Source organism: Cupressus sempervirens, chromosome 6 (genome assembly GCF_028749045.1).
Source record: "Cupressus sempervirens isolate cs-2001-9-10 chromosome 6, ASM2874904v1, whole genome shotgun sequence".
Classification (NCBI taxonomy): Eukaryota; Viridiplantae; Streptophyta; class Pinopsida; order Cupressales; family Cupressaceae; genus Cupressus; species Cupressus sempervirens.
Genome location: NC_143123.1, coordinates 24,564,089 through 24,580,010, shown reverse-complemented (window position 1 = coordinate 24,580,010; position 15,922 = coordinate 24,564,089).

Here is a 15,922-nt window from a genome sequence, read left to right as displayed (position 1 = left end):
ACCTATGAAGGTAAGATGATGATCAGATTCCACACTTGTTTGATTTTGATCAAAGATATAGAGCATGTTGTAAATGATGCTACAAACATGTGGAAAAACATCTATCATCTACATAAGCCCAGTGTAGACCCAGTAGAAATAAAGGATGATGACAGCAGCAGCAGCAGTGATGAATCAGATAGCACTCCATCCATCACAGTTACACCAGGAGAGTTGCATGCAATGATGGAAGACAAAGAGGAAGAAGCTGAAGAGGAAGATAAGGAGGATGACCTAGTAAAAATTGCAGCAGCAGTTATTGCATCCCTTCCTCACTCCCCAGCTAAACCTGTGACATCATCAAGGTTGGAGTCAGCTTCAGCAGGTTCATCTACACCAGATTTACCATCTACACCTGCCATATCTCAGCTCCAGGTATCATCAGTGGAAGTGACTACCACTTCGTCTACCGAGCTACACCCCTCTTCATCTACCGAGTTGGCCTCCTCGACTCCATCATCATCAGTTGGTATTGCTGTGAGTTCTCCAATTTTGACTACTCCAATTTGTTCTACAATTTTGTTGCCATCTACTTCAGGCACAGTGAGCTTAGATACTATATTACCGAGTGTATCACCATTTTTGGTCAGTACTCAAATTTTTGACCCTGTACATACTCCTATTGGCACTCAACCCTCAAGCATCCCGGTTTTTATTGCTAGTCCTTCTGTCTCTACTGTTGTGTCTATTCCAAAGGTCAAACATGTCATCTTAGAAGTCAAACAAAAGCAACCATTAAGACTTATGATCACTGGAAAGGAAATTCCTGAAGACATTGACTTGGACACAGAGATAGTAATTCCAAAGATTGACTTTGATAATGCTACCATTGAAGAAATGAGGTATGCTAGTCAACTTATTGAGAAAAAGGCTACTCGGATGCAGTTAAGATCGGAAAGGGATAAGGAATACAGGATAATTGAGGATGCCCAGAACATAATTACTGAGGCTATAGGTGTTGATGTTGATACTTCTTAACACATTTTGATTCAATTGGAAGAGGCAGTTAATAAATTCAATGAAGATGCCTCCAGACAAGAAAAGCTGATTGAGCGTGTAGCAAAGAAATTTGATAATAAGGTGTTGGGGCACATTGCCCAGAACATTGCAATAAATCAAGTTGCATTAACCTCAGTTTTGGCAGATATGGAAAATTCTTTTAATAATGTAACATCTCTTTTTGCTAAGCTTTGTGATGTTACCGAGTACACTAAGGGAATAAGAGAGAAACTAAATAAAATTGATGAGGATATGAAGGTGAGCGCACAGAACTTGAAGCTTGACCCCAGTTCAAGCTCATCTCATCACCTCAGGATCAAATTTTTGTTAGAGAAGCAGGTAGAACTGTTGAGAGAAGAGGCAAGGATCCGATCTACATTGATAGATATCCAAAACATGATCCTTCCCATCATGGATTCAATGCAGAAGCACATTGCACATTCAAAGACATTAATCCATGATAATAACTTCTCCATTGCAGACCATGTGATTGAACTTTCGGCTGAAGTTCAAGTAGCTCTTTCCACCTGCAAAATTTTGCAAGAGAATTGGGATAAGACTCTCCAGCTTATTCTTCAGGTACATTCAGAGTTCATCTCTCATTTTGGTGTTTCTATATAAGTATATATATTCTTTTATTCTTTGGCATTATTGTCAAAAAGGGGGAGATTATTGTTGGATATGTATACTATGGGTGAATAAGTGTTTTCGGAGAAATTGTACAAAGGAAGAGATATACAACTCATGTAAATACTATATGTACATTCTATGGGGGAGTTGTATATAACGAAGCTATGTATATTCAGAATCAGTCATCAGCATGTCAGATAAATTTTGTCTCATAAGTGTTTTTGTCACTAATGCCAAAGGGGGAGATTGTTGGCATTATGATACATTTTTGTCATTAGTTACAACACTTATTGGATTCTGAATGCTTACCGAGCTCTCACCGGACATTCCTTTGTAAGCCAAGCTTTACCTAGTTCTCAGTGTTTACCGAGTGATCGAGGTGAACAAAGAAGTCAGTGTTTACCGAGTGATCGAGGTGAACAAATAAGTCAGTGTTTACTGAGTGATCGAGGTGAACAAAGTAGCCAGTGTTTACCGAGTGATCGAGGTGAACAAAGAAGCCAGTGTTTACCGAGTGTTCAAGGTAAAGAAAGGAATCAGTTTTGACTGAGTGAAGATGTACTTAGTATTGATCGAGAACTTCATGATAACCGAGCTCCTGAGGTTATCAAGAAAATTAATTTTATCGAGCTCAGACGGTTATCAAGGAAACTAACTATCACCGAGTCACAAGGTTCTATCGAGTGTTTCCTTTGATCACCGAGCTACAGTTCAGATAGAAGTGTTCACCGAGTGACATCTCTTCTACCGAGTCTCCAGTGGTTACCGAGTTCAGAACTACTCGAAGTGTTTAGTATGGACCATGCCTTCACTTCTACCGAGTGCATGACGATGCCGAGTAACGCAGTGGATGCCGAGTATCAGAAGGACACCGAGTCAGTTCAGTGAACCCGAGTTTTTACCTTGGGCCGACTTTGTATAGAGATTTGCACTTATTGTTTTGGCCGACCTTGCATGTATTGTTTATTTGGATGGTATATATATACAATGTATTGTATCATTCAAAGTAAGAAAAAAAAGAAGAGTAATAGCAATAGTAATGGGAATGAATGAAAATGCGAAAGTGTGAAAGAAATACATGCGTGCGAAAGTATGTGTACTGAGTTGTGAAGGAATTCAGCAAGGTCGAGTTTTGGAGCAGAAAAGTTTTATCTATCACATCAAGGTGAATCAGAGCATAGCAGATCTTATCAGCAATCAGTTGTAATCAGATCCACTGTTTCATTCTAACAGGTGAATCAGTTTTTGTAAATCCTTTAACAAGGTAGACTTAACAGTCTTTTGTAAATCTCCTAACAGAGTGCATACTTTATTGTATGTTTGTAAATCCTCTAACAAGGTGGATCTAGCAATCCTTTGTGCTCCTAACAGGGCAGATCACCAGAAGTGGTCATTGTAAGCCTTAACCGGCCAACTTCATACTGCAGTAACGAAGCTTTGTGGGTTTCATCCCCACCCTAGTTTTACTTTCTATTTGGAAGGTTTCTGGGTCACCAAATCTATGTGTTCAAGTGTTGCAAGTAATTTTGTTTCATGCTTACAGTAGGTTACTTGGATGAATGGTGAATATATCAGTATGCAGTTTTATTGTTTGAAATTTTAAAGTTACTGATTCACCCCTCCCCTCTCAGTAACTTGTCATATCTTGAATATTTCCAACAAAACCTTCCCCCTAAAGTCACTATCTCAACTCTAATTGTTGTAATAGAACTACTCAAAAGAAATTTTTCTTTGCGAAATTTTTAAAAAAAATCATTAATTTCTCAAATATTTTTCTTATTCAAATTTCTTTGTAAAATAAGTGAATAATTGTAAAGAGATGCAATCAAATTGTAAACTCTAGAAACACAGCATACACAGTAAAAAATATTCAAGCACAAGAGAAGTAGAGTATTTCTGAATCCTAGTAACAGTAATGGAAAGATGAAGAAAAATAAATCTTACAAATACAAAAGCAACCAAAATTTAAGATGTTTTCTGTCTATGATTTGTGTATCTCCAAGATTTGAAGACTTAGAAATTTTTTAATATCATGTTTACAAAATTATTCATTCACAAGTGTAAATAAGGAAGCCATTCATACAATATTTATACTCACCAATTGAGTGGAGAAGTTTCAAGTCATGACCTTGAAAAATGAGGCTCCATCAGATTTCAAAATCAACGATAAATGCAAACACAAACAATTGTGCATGCAGTATTCACATGCCATTGATAATAACAACTTCCTTGCTTGCTCTTCTCACATTTCAAATTTTCAAACTTGCAAATTCATGTATTTGTTAGAAGGTACTAAAAAAAAATCACTATTGGCAAGAAACAAATTAAAAATCTCTAAAAATTTCCATAACCTTTAGAGGATGTGTGAATCAGTTCGAATAATGAAATAGAAAGGAAAATGATTCACAAAACATTTTCTAACTTTGTACTGGCCAACACTACATGTTCTAGCATCACTCAAGATGGCGTCACAAAATAAAAACAAACTAAGATCTTCAAAAAATAAGAGAGGTTATTGTAGGTCTCCACAACATGGTTCTATAGGACCTAGAATCACATCCATACCTTGCACGAACTCTAAGATATGCCCTGTCAAAGATCGCTGCCCTATGGCATTTAGTGACCCTTAGAGACATTTCGGTTTAGTGTGCCCAAGAATGTTCAAGTACTCAATGGTACAAGACAAGCTTGGGGATAGGGCGTACCTGGCCACCTAGAGCTAATAGAATAGACAATTTGATCCCATGATGAAAGGTAAGATAGATTCGGCAGTTGGAAACTTTATACTGGCCAACACTACAAGTTTCAACATCACCAGAGATGGCATCGCAAAATCAAAATGGAGTAATATCTCTAAAAAGAAAGAGGGCTTATTGTAAGTCTCTGCAACACAATCTTATAGGACCTAGAATCACATCCATATCTTGCATGAGCTCCGAGATATGCCCCATGAAAGATCGTTGCTCTATGGCATTTAGTGACCCTTAGAGATTTTTCAATTTGGCATGCCCAAGAATGTTCAAGTGCTCAATGGGATAGGATGAGCTCAGGGATAGGGTTTACCTGGCCACTCAAAGCTAACAAAATAGACAGTTCAATCCCATAAAAAAAGGTGAGAGAGATTTGGTAGTTGGCAACTTTGTACTGACCAACACTATGAGTTACAACATCACCCGAGATGGCATTGCATAATCAAAATGGAGTAAGATCTCCAAAAAGTGAGAGAGGCTATTTTAGGTCTCCAAAAAATGGTTCTATAAGACCTTGAATCACATCCATACCTCACATGAGCTCTGAGATATGCCCTGTCAAATATCACTTCCCTATGGCATTTAGTGACCCTTAGGGACATTTCAGTTCAGCATGCCTAAGAATGTTTGAGAACTCAACAAGATGGGAAAAGCTTGGGGATAGGGTTTACCCAACCACTTGGAGCTAACAAAATAGATAGTTTTCTCCCACGACAAAAGGTGAGAGAGATTTGGCAGTTGGCAACTTTGTACTGGCCAACACTACAAGTTTCAACATCACCTGAGATGGTATCACAAAATCAAAATAGAGTAAGATCTCCAAAAAGAAAGAGAGGTTATTGTAGGTCTCTGTAACATGGTCCTATAAGACCTAGAATCTTATCCATACCTCACACAAGCTCTGAGATATGCCCTATTAAAGATTGTTGCCTTATGGCATTTAGTGACCCTTAGAGACATTTTGGTTCAGCATGCCCAAGAACATTCAAGCACTCAACAGGATGGGACAAGCCTAGGGATAGAGTTTACTCACCCACTCAGAGCTAATGGAATAGACAGTTTGATCCCACGATGAAAGGTGAGAGAGATTTAGTAGTTAGCAACTTTGAACTGGCCAACACTACAAGCTTTAGCATCACCCGAGATGGCATCGCATAATCAAAACAAAGTTAGATCTCCAAAAAGAGAGAGAGGTTATTGTAGGTTGGTGCAACATGGTTCTATAAGACCTAGAATTGCATCCATACCTTGCACAAGCTCTAAGATATGCCCCATCAAAGATCACTACCCTATGGCATTTAGTGACCCTTAGCAACATTTAAATTCAACATGCCCAAGAATGTTTGAGTGCTCAATAGGATGGGACAAGCTTGGGGATAGGGTTTACCTAGCCACATAGAGCTAATAGAATAGATAGTTTGATCTAACGAAAAAAGGTGAGAGAGATTTGGTAGTTGGCAACTTTGTACTGGCCAACACTACAAGTTTCAGCATCACCTAAGATGGCGTCACAAAATAAAAATGGAGTAGAATCTCCAAAAAGTGAGAGAGGTTATTGTAGGTCTCCACAACATGGTCCTATAGGACCTAGAATTTCATCCATATCTCCCATGAGCTCTGAGATATGCCTCGTCAAAGATCACTTCCCTATGGCATTTAGTGACCCTTAGGGACGTTTCGGTTTGGCATGCGTAAGAATGTTCAAGAACTCAATGGAACAAGATAAGCTTGGGGCTAGGCTTTACCTATCCACCAAAAGCTAACAAAATAGATATTTTGATCACATGAAAAATGGTGAGGGCACTAGTACATTAAGCCCTCATTTTCGACCAAATTTTTTGACCAAAGGCCTATTTGGGTTGTTAAATTCATTTTTGTTGAAAAAATAGGCCTGATATGGTCAAAATTTTGACCATGGTTAAATTGCTTAAATTTTGACCTTTAGAACATAAGATGTGGATAATAAAAAAGTCACGACAGTGTTTTTGTTTTGGCAAGCACGGTGACTACAGTGGGTGGGAGTTTGGTGCAAGTTCAATAGGAGAGGAGAAAGGAGGTAAGAATCTGGTCATTAGATATCATTCCAAGTTTCTTATCCATCAGAAAGTTGCAAAGGAAGATTCCAAAGTTATTCAATGCCTTTACATTTTCTCTTTCTCTTCTACTCATCGCAATTTAAAAAATAGAGCCACTGTTAATTCTTTCAGGTCACAAAGTTGTTTTATAGATGATGTTTAGGTTCAGAGTCATCATATATTTAAGTGCAAGGATAAAGCTATGGAAAATTTATATTTATGATATAATGCAATATTCATTTTTTGTATTTCTTTTGCATGCAGGGAATCTCGAGATGTCTTGGTGTTAGAAAACTCTGGATTGGAAACAAAGAATGTAATATGCCATAGCTACTCCCATTTTTTTTTTCACTCAAATTAGCAACATTACCTCTAATAGAATTTGATCCAGACCCATTCACATAAGTTTTTAGCTATTTTACTATATATTTCTTTGCAACTATGTTGATTCCCCATATAAATATCATGGTTTGATCACTATTACCTCTTGAGACTTCAAATTTAGATTCTTAGGTGAGACATCTCCTATCAATTTTGATATATTTTTTAAATTATATTGTTTAGATCAACTTTGTGCTTGCTATACAAAGATGCATTAATTACTACAAGTTTACACCTTCTTTTACATAGTTTTGTAGCCTCTTTGGCCATTGGCCTTTGATAGCTATTAATGGTGCATCTATGTTAATTGCAGAAGACTTGTATACTACTCTCATTATTGTTCTCTATTTCACAAAGACTAATCATATTATGTGACATGATCAACGTCTCTCTTATTAATATCCTTACATAAGTCCATATGGTTTGAAATCTAATTATTTCTATTCAAAAAAATTAGTCTATTCTAATTGAAAGAATATGCCATAATCTTTTAATAAATTTGTGGTAGTATAACCATTGTTAATGGAAATTGTCAAGCATAAACCGTACACTTTTAAGTAGAATGGGGGTCCATAACTTGCAGATTGGTGATCAATATATAGAAATCATTAAGTTCCAAGTACTTGATAAGTTACAAAATGATAAAATAGGCTCAAGACTTTGATATTGTTAAGATAATTCCAGAGTGTCAACTGATAAAATTTTCTTTGGATAAATAGAATTCCCGTTAAGTATGAGGTTGCAACAAGTTATAAAAATCTAGTGATTACATGTTGTCAAAAATTCTCTATGCCAAGCAAAGTCTATTCCAAGAGTCACCTGATGGGATAAGGAAAAGGTATGAACATGAAAAAAGGAAAAAGAAATAAGATGGGTTGTAGTGTGGGCAATCCAGGAAATTGATTAGATGAAGTATAGAAGTATCTGGAAAAAGCAATTCATCATACCACTTCATTAACTTCCATATACAATACTTTAAATAATGGCATTCATAGTGTTGAACTCTTACCAAACCAAATAAGGCTTGAGAGTTTATTAGTTTTCATAGGATAAAACCAAAATTCACCCTCGAGTTCATATTGTATCTTTGAGTTATAGAATGCCTGGGATATGTACATACCATACGCCATCAAACAGCTGTGAACATCATGAATAAATTTGGAATTTATCTCATAATTTGTAGATCTTGTAATTGCAATGCCATGTAAATTATTAGGAATCTAGTCATTGGAATTCACTTTTAAATATCTCAAAATCTATAGACCATTTGTGGTACACTTTAATATTTGATATGGAACTCTAGAAGGATTAGCTCCAACAAAGTGTTGCTAATCCGTTGGAACAAATTAAATAGGCAATAAGTAGATATGCAAATTTTACCAAAAAGTAATTAGCTTTCAGCCTTTGGACAAATTGACATGTCTTAGGGTGGGCTCCTATTTCGTAGGGCAAGATTCTACTTTATCTTGTTGCAATTTTCAAGATTCTAATTTATCTTGTTGCAATTTATCTTGTTGTAAAGTAGCAGTTTAGTGCATAAGTAATACGAATCTGGTCATTGGAATTCACTTTTAAATATCTCAAAATCTATAGACCATTTGTGGTACACTTTAATATTTGATATGGAACTCTAGAAGGATTAGCTCCAACAAAGTGTTGCTAATCCGTTGGAACAAATTAAATAGGCAATAAGTAGATATGCAAATTTTACCAAAAAGTAATCGGCTTTTAGCCTTTGGAAAAAATGATATGTCTTAGGGTGGGGTCCTATGGAGGGGGGCTCCTATTTCCTGGGACAAGTTTCTAATTTATCTTTTTGCAATTTTCAAGATTCTAATTTATCTTGTTGCAATTTATCTTGTTATAAAGTAGTGGTTTAGTGTGTAAGTATTACAAATTTGGTCATTGGAATTCACTTTTAAATATCTCAAAATCTATAGACCATTTCTGGCACACTTTAATATTTGATATGGAACTATAGAAGGATTAGCTCCAACAAAGTGTTGCTAATCTATTGGAACAAATTAAATAGGCAATAAGTAGATATGCAAATTTTACCAAAGAGTAATCAGCTTTTAGCCTTCAGACAAACTAACCTATCTTAGGGTGAGGTCCTATGGAGGGGGGCTCCTATTTCCTGAGGCAAGATTCTAATTTATCTTGTTGCAATTTTCAAGATTCTAATTTATCTTGTTCTAAAGTAGCAGTTTAGTGCATAAGTAATACTTAATAGAACAATTTTGTAAAAGATAAATAAAATTTGTAGTGTGCGCTTGATATTATCGCATGTTTGTAACTCAAATTCTTTTCAATATAAGAGGGAGAATACCTTTCAGAATTTGTAAGAGTTCAAAATGAAGCCAACTCAGTATTATTAAACATCTTGACTTACGTCCTATCACATACGTTTCTACTACTCAATCCCTTGTTCCAACCTTGAAAGTTTAGATGTATAGTTGTACTGATGATGAACATTTATTGCCCCTAATTTTATTTTATAAGAAAAATTGGGTAGCAAATGGTAGTTAAGTTATTCATGAGGATCACAATGCATGAATATGGAGTTGATTATTTAAATCACATGGGTGTGAGTTCTTAGTGTCTTCATGGGAACTCAACTCACTAGTTGTGAGGCTCCGTTGTTATCTTTATTGCATAATCATCACAACACCTTCTGATAGAGACACTAAATGCATCTTTAATTCACTTTTATAACTCTTTTTGATAACCCTACAAATGGAGCAATTTACTCACTTATAACTAGTTTGGACCAAAGAGTAACGTAGAAAGAATACAAAAACAAGGACATTGATCAAAGATTCCTTGATTGATAGTTAAGTTGTGCATATGTAACTCAGTTGTTATGGCATCTTTCTACCCATTATATTATGTAGGTGTAGATGGAGCCTTGGAAGATTCTCTTTTCAGTATTTCCCCATTTTGCCTTAAGGGTAGTATTACTTGATCTTTCATCAACATTATCTTTCTTTCCTCCATCTATATCATATTCAATTTTCCCTCATCCGGTAGATAGAGATTAGAGAGAAAATAAGACCTAAATCTGTTTCTCTCCTGCATAAGTTACCAGACATTAATGGTCTTAATCAAAGAACAATGAAAGCAAACAAACTCTTCATTAGTATATCTCTTACTTCCAAATACTTCCAAATGGTTAAGGAGGTAAGGAAGATTAGTTTTACTCCATGAAACCCACATTTGCAATGAGAATTATCGTAGGCTAAATGTAAACAATTAATCTCAGGTTTTACCAGTACCTGGCATTTCATTTTTAGGCAATGCTTAATTTTAAGCCAAACTATCGATAGCCAGAGGATTGAATATGATATGAGATATACTGCATTGTAATCGTCACATGGATTTCCAATGAGACAAAATGTTGTTTTGAGGCTTGATCTTGGGCCGTATGAGAGGCCAATGATGCAGCCCTGGACAGCGAAACACAACTTGTAGAGATCCAAAACTTCCCAATATGTCTTGGAAAAACTCTTATTTGTCATGGATTGTTCATGGTTTAGACTCTTGCTACCTTAGTTTATGTTGATAAAATCTGAAGAGAGGCTATCAAAGTGAAGTATAAATGTTAACATCTTGAGCATGAATTCTTATGTTGCAGACCCCTAAATATTTTGTAGACTTGGCAATTTGAGAGCCTTGTGTCAATAATGTAACACCTTTCAATAAGAGTGCTTGAATTGGGTAATCCAAAATTTAACATCTTAAGCATGAATTCTTATGTTGCAGACTCCTAAATATTTTTGTAGACTTGGCAATTTGAGAGCCCTGTGTTGATAATATAACGCCTTTCAATAAGCATGCTTGAATTAGGCAACCCAAAATTTAATGGTAGGTATTGGGTATTTTATGGTGAGCTGAATCAATTCTTGAAGTTTTAGAAATGGGTCCTCTCCAAATTTGCCACTTTTCATACAGATTGATTTCTGTAACAATGCTTGGATTGGGAAAATGAAGGCATTACTTATCCATCCAGTCTTTCTCAATGCCCCCCACTTCTTAACAATATCTTTATCTTTTTACACACATGCACATCTCCATGCATAAGAATTTAGAAGGAATCCCTCAAAAGGAACTGAACTTATGATACAACTTTGGAGAACTTCAATTGTGTACTTGAAGGTGAACACACTAGTTCATTTGACCCCATTTTTAGACCAAAATTTTCAACCATCTATTAAAATGTTTTAGATTGGTTAGAATATGGAAAGAAAAAATATGGTTTTTTTTAATTCCATGTCCATGTTGGTCAAAATTTCAACCAACTCAAGCTTAACATGTGAAAAGGGCAATTTTTGCCTCTTTCATTGTTTTCTTTCACGCACGCGTGGGAGTTGTAAGGGTTTTTCCAGTGATCAATTGAAGGTTAGGGCATGGTTTTTACTCTAGTGATTTGAAGTTCCCAACACTTTGTGGTGGGCATGGTTTTTACTCTACTGGGTGTGATGAGGATGTATTAAAGAGGATTTTATGTTTCACTTATTGCGAGAATTGAATCAATGCATAGAAATATTCAACTGTTTTGGACTTTATTATAGGATATGCAGATTGGTACATCAATTATAGGATTTAAAATGTTTATCAGTTTTAATATGTAGGTTGGTACTTCAAACTAGATATTAAAACTTTTATCCTACAATAACTGACTGAGGCCATATGGGGAATGCTTAAATATCAGTTTTAATAAACATTTTAATATGCGGGTTGGTATAACATCAATTTTACTATCCATCAAAGTAAAAGCATTTAAAATTTCTTAGATTTTAGTGTAGGATAAGCTCAATATTGTAGGATAAACATTTTAATAAATGGGGTCAGAGACCAAAAACTATTGAATATAACTTGACATTAACATATTTGAAAATGGACCCAAATTTGTCAATCAATAGCACTCTAGGCACCATTAACCTTACAAAAAAAGAGAAGCAAGTGGGAGGTCAAATATCCTTTGTTGAGGATAATGGTTTGGATCATCATGTGAGGATATGAAATTGGATTTGCAATAGTTTAGTCAAAAATGGGCTTTGATAAGAGCCAAGATACCACATACTAAAGTAAGGGCTCATAAAATAGTGTAAAATGTACAAGGTTAAAATTTATGATGCTACACAAAGCAACCACTAAAAATTTAAATGACTCATTATTGTTATAAGATAAATAATAAATAGAATAAGTGCATGTATATGTAGAAAACCTTATTTAATTGCAGCCTAGTCCAATTCATTGGGAAATGTATACATAGATAACAAAGAAAGATTGAATGCATAAGAAACAATGTTCCACACATTGTTTATTTGTTTCATCTTAATAGTGATGTTTATTTCCTATAAAAATTCAGACATACACTCATGTACCTTTGGAGACAACTAGAAATAAAACTTATCGATATTGGGGGTGGGAGATATTTAAAGGATTTGAGGCAAACTGTAGTGTTGAGTTTGGATATGTAGGATAAATAGATGTAAGTATGTGTTTACTTCTATTCATAGTTTAATAGAAGATTACCTCTATACATGATTTTTTCATTGTTCACATGAAATATTTTCCTTGCTTGAGCTTAGTCAATTTTACTTGACTTAAAAGAATATTCCAATGACATTTATCTGACATGTCCAAGTTTAAGAGAACATTATGATGCATAGAGCACAGTGAACATTGTAGCTATGCAAACAATTATAAATTTTTATTGTTTATTTAACCAATTTCAAGGAATATCTATATGATCACAAGTGAGAGGTAGGAAATCATCTTTCATGATGATGGATTTCAATTTTGATTAGGGATTCTCTATTTTTTAACTGATGTTTGCTCTAATTGAAAATGGTTGGAGACAACTTCCTAGTGGGTAATCAAAATCACAATGTGATAAGCTTAATTCATTATGATGATGACCATTGCAATGAAAGTAGCCACTAAGTAACTACTAGTATCATGATTGGACTTAGTTATTATTATTATTGATAGCATTAGAATGATTTGAAATTGATACCTAGATAAGACCTCTGGACTAACAGCTACCCCTTTGACTACTATTCAGTATCTTGTGTAATTATAGACACTTGTAGATTACATATTCTTGTTGGATGTCACTCGCTCTAGAAGTTGTTGTACCTAAAGTATTGTTGAAAACATACACTATTTCCCACTATTGCAACTCTATTCTCACTATAATGAAAGAACTTTGTTTTAAGTAATTATGTATGAATGATGCGTATTAATACAGATTTTTATTTTATGTTAATGAATATTGTTGTGTTAATGAAGTCTTGATTAGTATTGTGAATTAATGAATTTTATATCATATTAATGAATTTTATAGTTCATAAATGTATGAACGAATGAATGAAGTATTTAATTAGATGATAATGGGTACTTTAGATTGATGTTAGGGGGAGGGGGGTGAGGCTAGATGAGCTTCCACCTTCACGTGGTTGGCCTTGTTAAGTAGAGAATATTATAGTATTCTTGAAACCAAGTGAAGCTCAAACTAACATAAAATGGACACTTTGCATGTGGTAGGTCTAAAATGATCCACAACTGCTGTTGCCCATAACATACAATGCAAATGTGATATGGGATTTATGTGTGGCTACCTACAATGTTTGATATTTGATCATTTTGTTCCCTTTATACATTTACCCTTTTTTTTTGCCCTCAGTAATAGTTGTCAATAATGATAATCTGAACTATGCATTAGCTGACTTAAATGACCATTATAGGTAAATACTACAATATCATTCTAATAGAAATGGTTGATCAAAGATTCATCTCCATCTTTGGGGAAGAATTTGATAACTTATTTATTGAATTCTTTACAGAGGGAACGTACTTGAATGACTTCCATATAGAAACCTAGAAGTTTAGCATATATCCAATAATGTACTTGAATGGCTTCCATGTCATAATTTTTATCCAATTATCTCCTAATTCTTTGGGTAGCTCTTCTAACTGATATATTTTCCATTCTTTTTGAAATATTCATATCATCTTCTCGTATCCCACTTGTTTTCTTTGTTGAGGATGAAAAGTTTTTTATAGCTAAGGCAGTTGATTAACCACATAACCTCTTGACAAAATTTGTGCTAGAAGATCCAATCTATACACCTAACTTATCCTTTTGAAGTAGATAATCTAGAACATTCTAAGGTGACTAAATAAATTGTCATCTCCCTTGAAGTCAACAATTTGAAGTTCACTGTGAGTATCTGTAACTTGAAATATATTTTATTTGTACAATCTGAATGATTTTAGTAGTTTAGGAAACCAATGAAATTTCATTTAATGCCCATACTCAATAAGCTCAAACCTTGACTTTGCCTTCACCCATCAAATGCCCAAAATGTCTCAATAGGCTCAAACTTTGACTTTGCCTTCACCAGGTGTTTCCTTGACCTTCACTCACCTTTAAAAACTTCAACTAACATGCTTTCAAGGATTTAAAACCCTCATCTCTTCATTTGATACCAAAAACCAAGTTCTAGCCCCTTATTAGGCCTAATTCCAATTAACCCTGCCTAATCATTTTTCACTATTTTCTCTCACCTTTTCCAGAAAACTCTGAAAACTAAACCCATGTCCATATACCCTTTTCTTTGCTACACAACATATCTTAGAATCTCATACTACTCCTTTGGACCAACTACCCAAACCAATGTTGCTACCTCACAATTAGCCCTCTTTTAGCCCTCCTGTTACAAAGAAAGTACTAAATGCTCTCATCCCACAAATCATCTAACCTCTGATAGAGTAGTATCTTAACCCCAAACAATGGATTTTCTCATTTCCAGGAGATTCCATCAAGGTTTTCCCACTCATCCATCAAACCCTCCTTCTTATGTTCCTAAACCTAGGGTTTTCTCAAACCCACCCTTCCAAAAGTTTCCAGATCCTTCCAATGGATCTAACACCTTTCAATGGTCCTATCTAGATCTTCCAAGTCATAAAATATACCCATCATGTGGATGGAACCTCCCAACTCATAACTATCCCAAACTCCATGTGACTCCAAGCAGCACCCTGTTATAATCAAAGTTCTTTATCTCCAACATTCCTACATATTTTTGCATAAAATCATATTAAATGGGTGCATTAAACATTAAAAAACCCTCTCCCATGAGTTACAAATACAATACAGTACTGGGAGGGGTCATTTCTTAAATCTATCTTAGAAAAAAAATAGTTTTCTGTCACGTGACAGCAGATAGTCACTTGTTTTTTTTTTGTACAAAAAAATCTTTAGCGGAAGACCTGATTCTAATCAAAAGGACATTTAAAACCTTCTAATGCATTCGTGTGTTCAAAAAGGCAAGATAGATACAAAGTAAAACTTACACAAATTAAAAGATGACCAAAATGTAAGTCATTATTCTATGACAATTCAAATTGGCAGAGAAATATTGGTTTCTTTATTGAATTTTCAAATCTTTTACAAATGATCCTCAACACACACACCCTTTACATCCATTTACATGCTTATATAAACTCCTTTTGCCTTTCTAAACTACCTAACCACTTAGAAAATGACCAACTTCTCCCTAACTGTCTGTGACAATTTAATAACATTTTAAATAACTTTTCAAACTGACTCTTTACTGACTCTTAGGACTTTGGACATTGATGACTCAAACCTTTATGAAACTTCTAACATTAATTGACTCCTTTATGCTTAGAAGACTTATAAACACCTTCACTTAAACTCTTGACTCATCATGGTGTCCTATGTGACCTATTGTCACCTTGTTGAAAATGTTACATAATATTTTCAATTGCATGCACATTATGACCTTTGACTACATTTATACTTCCTAGTACACCCTAGGACTCTACCCCTTGACACTTCATTACATTACATTAATAACCCTTATGTACATTTCTTGTTCTTTCACTATGATGCCATTAATGACTTACAACTTGAACTTTAATGATTACAAACATATCAAAAAGGACCTTTACAAGGTCTTATCACATTTAATGACCCAATATAGTCATGTTGAAACCTTATCTTCTCATGTCATC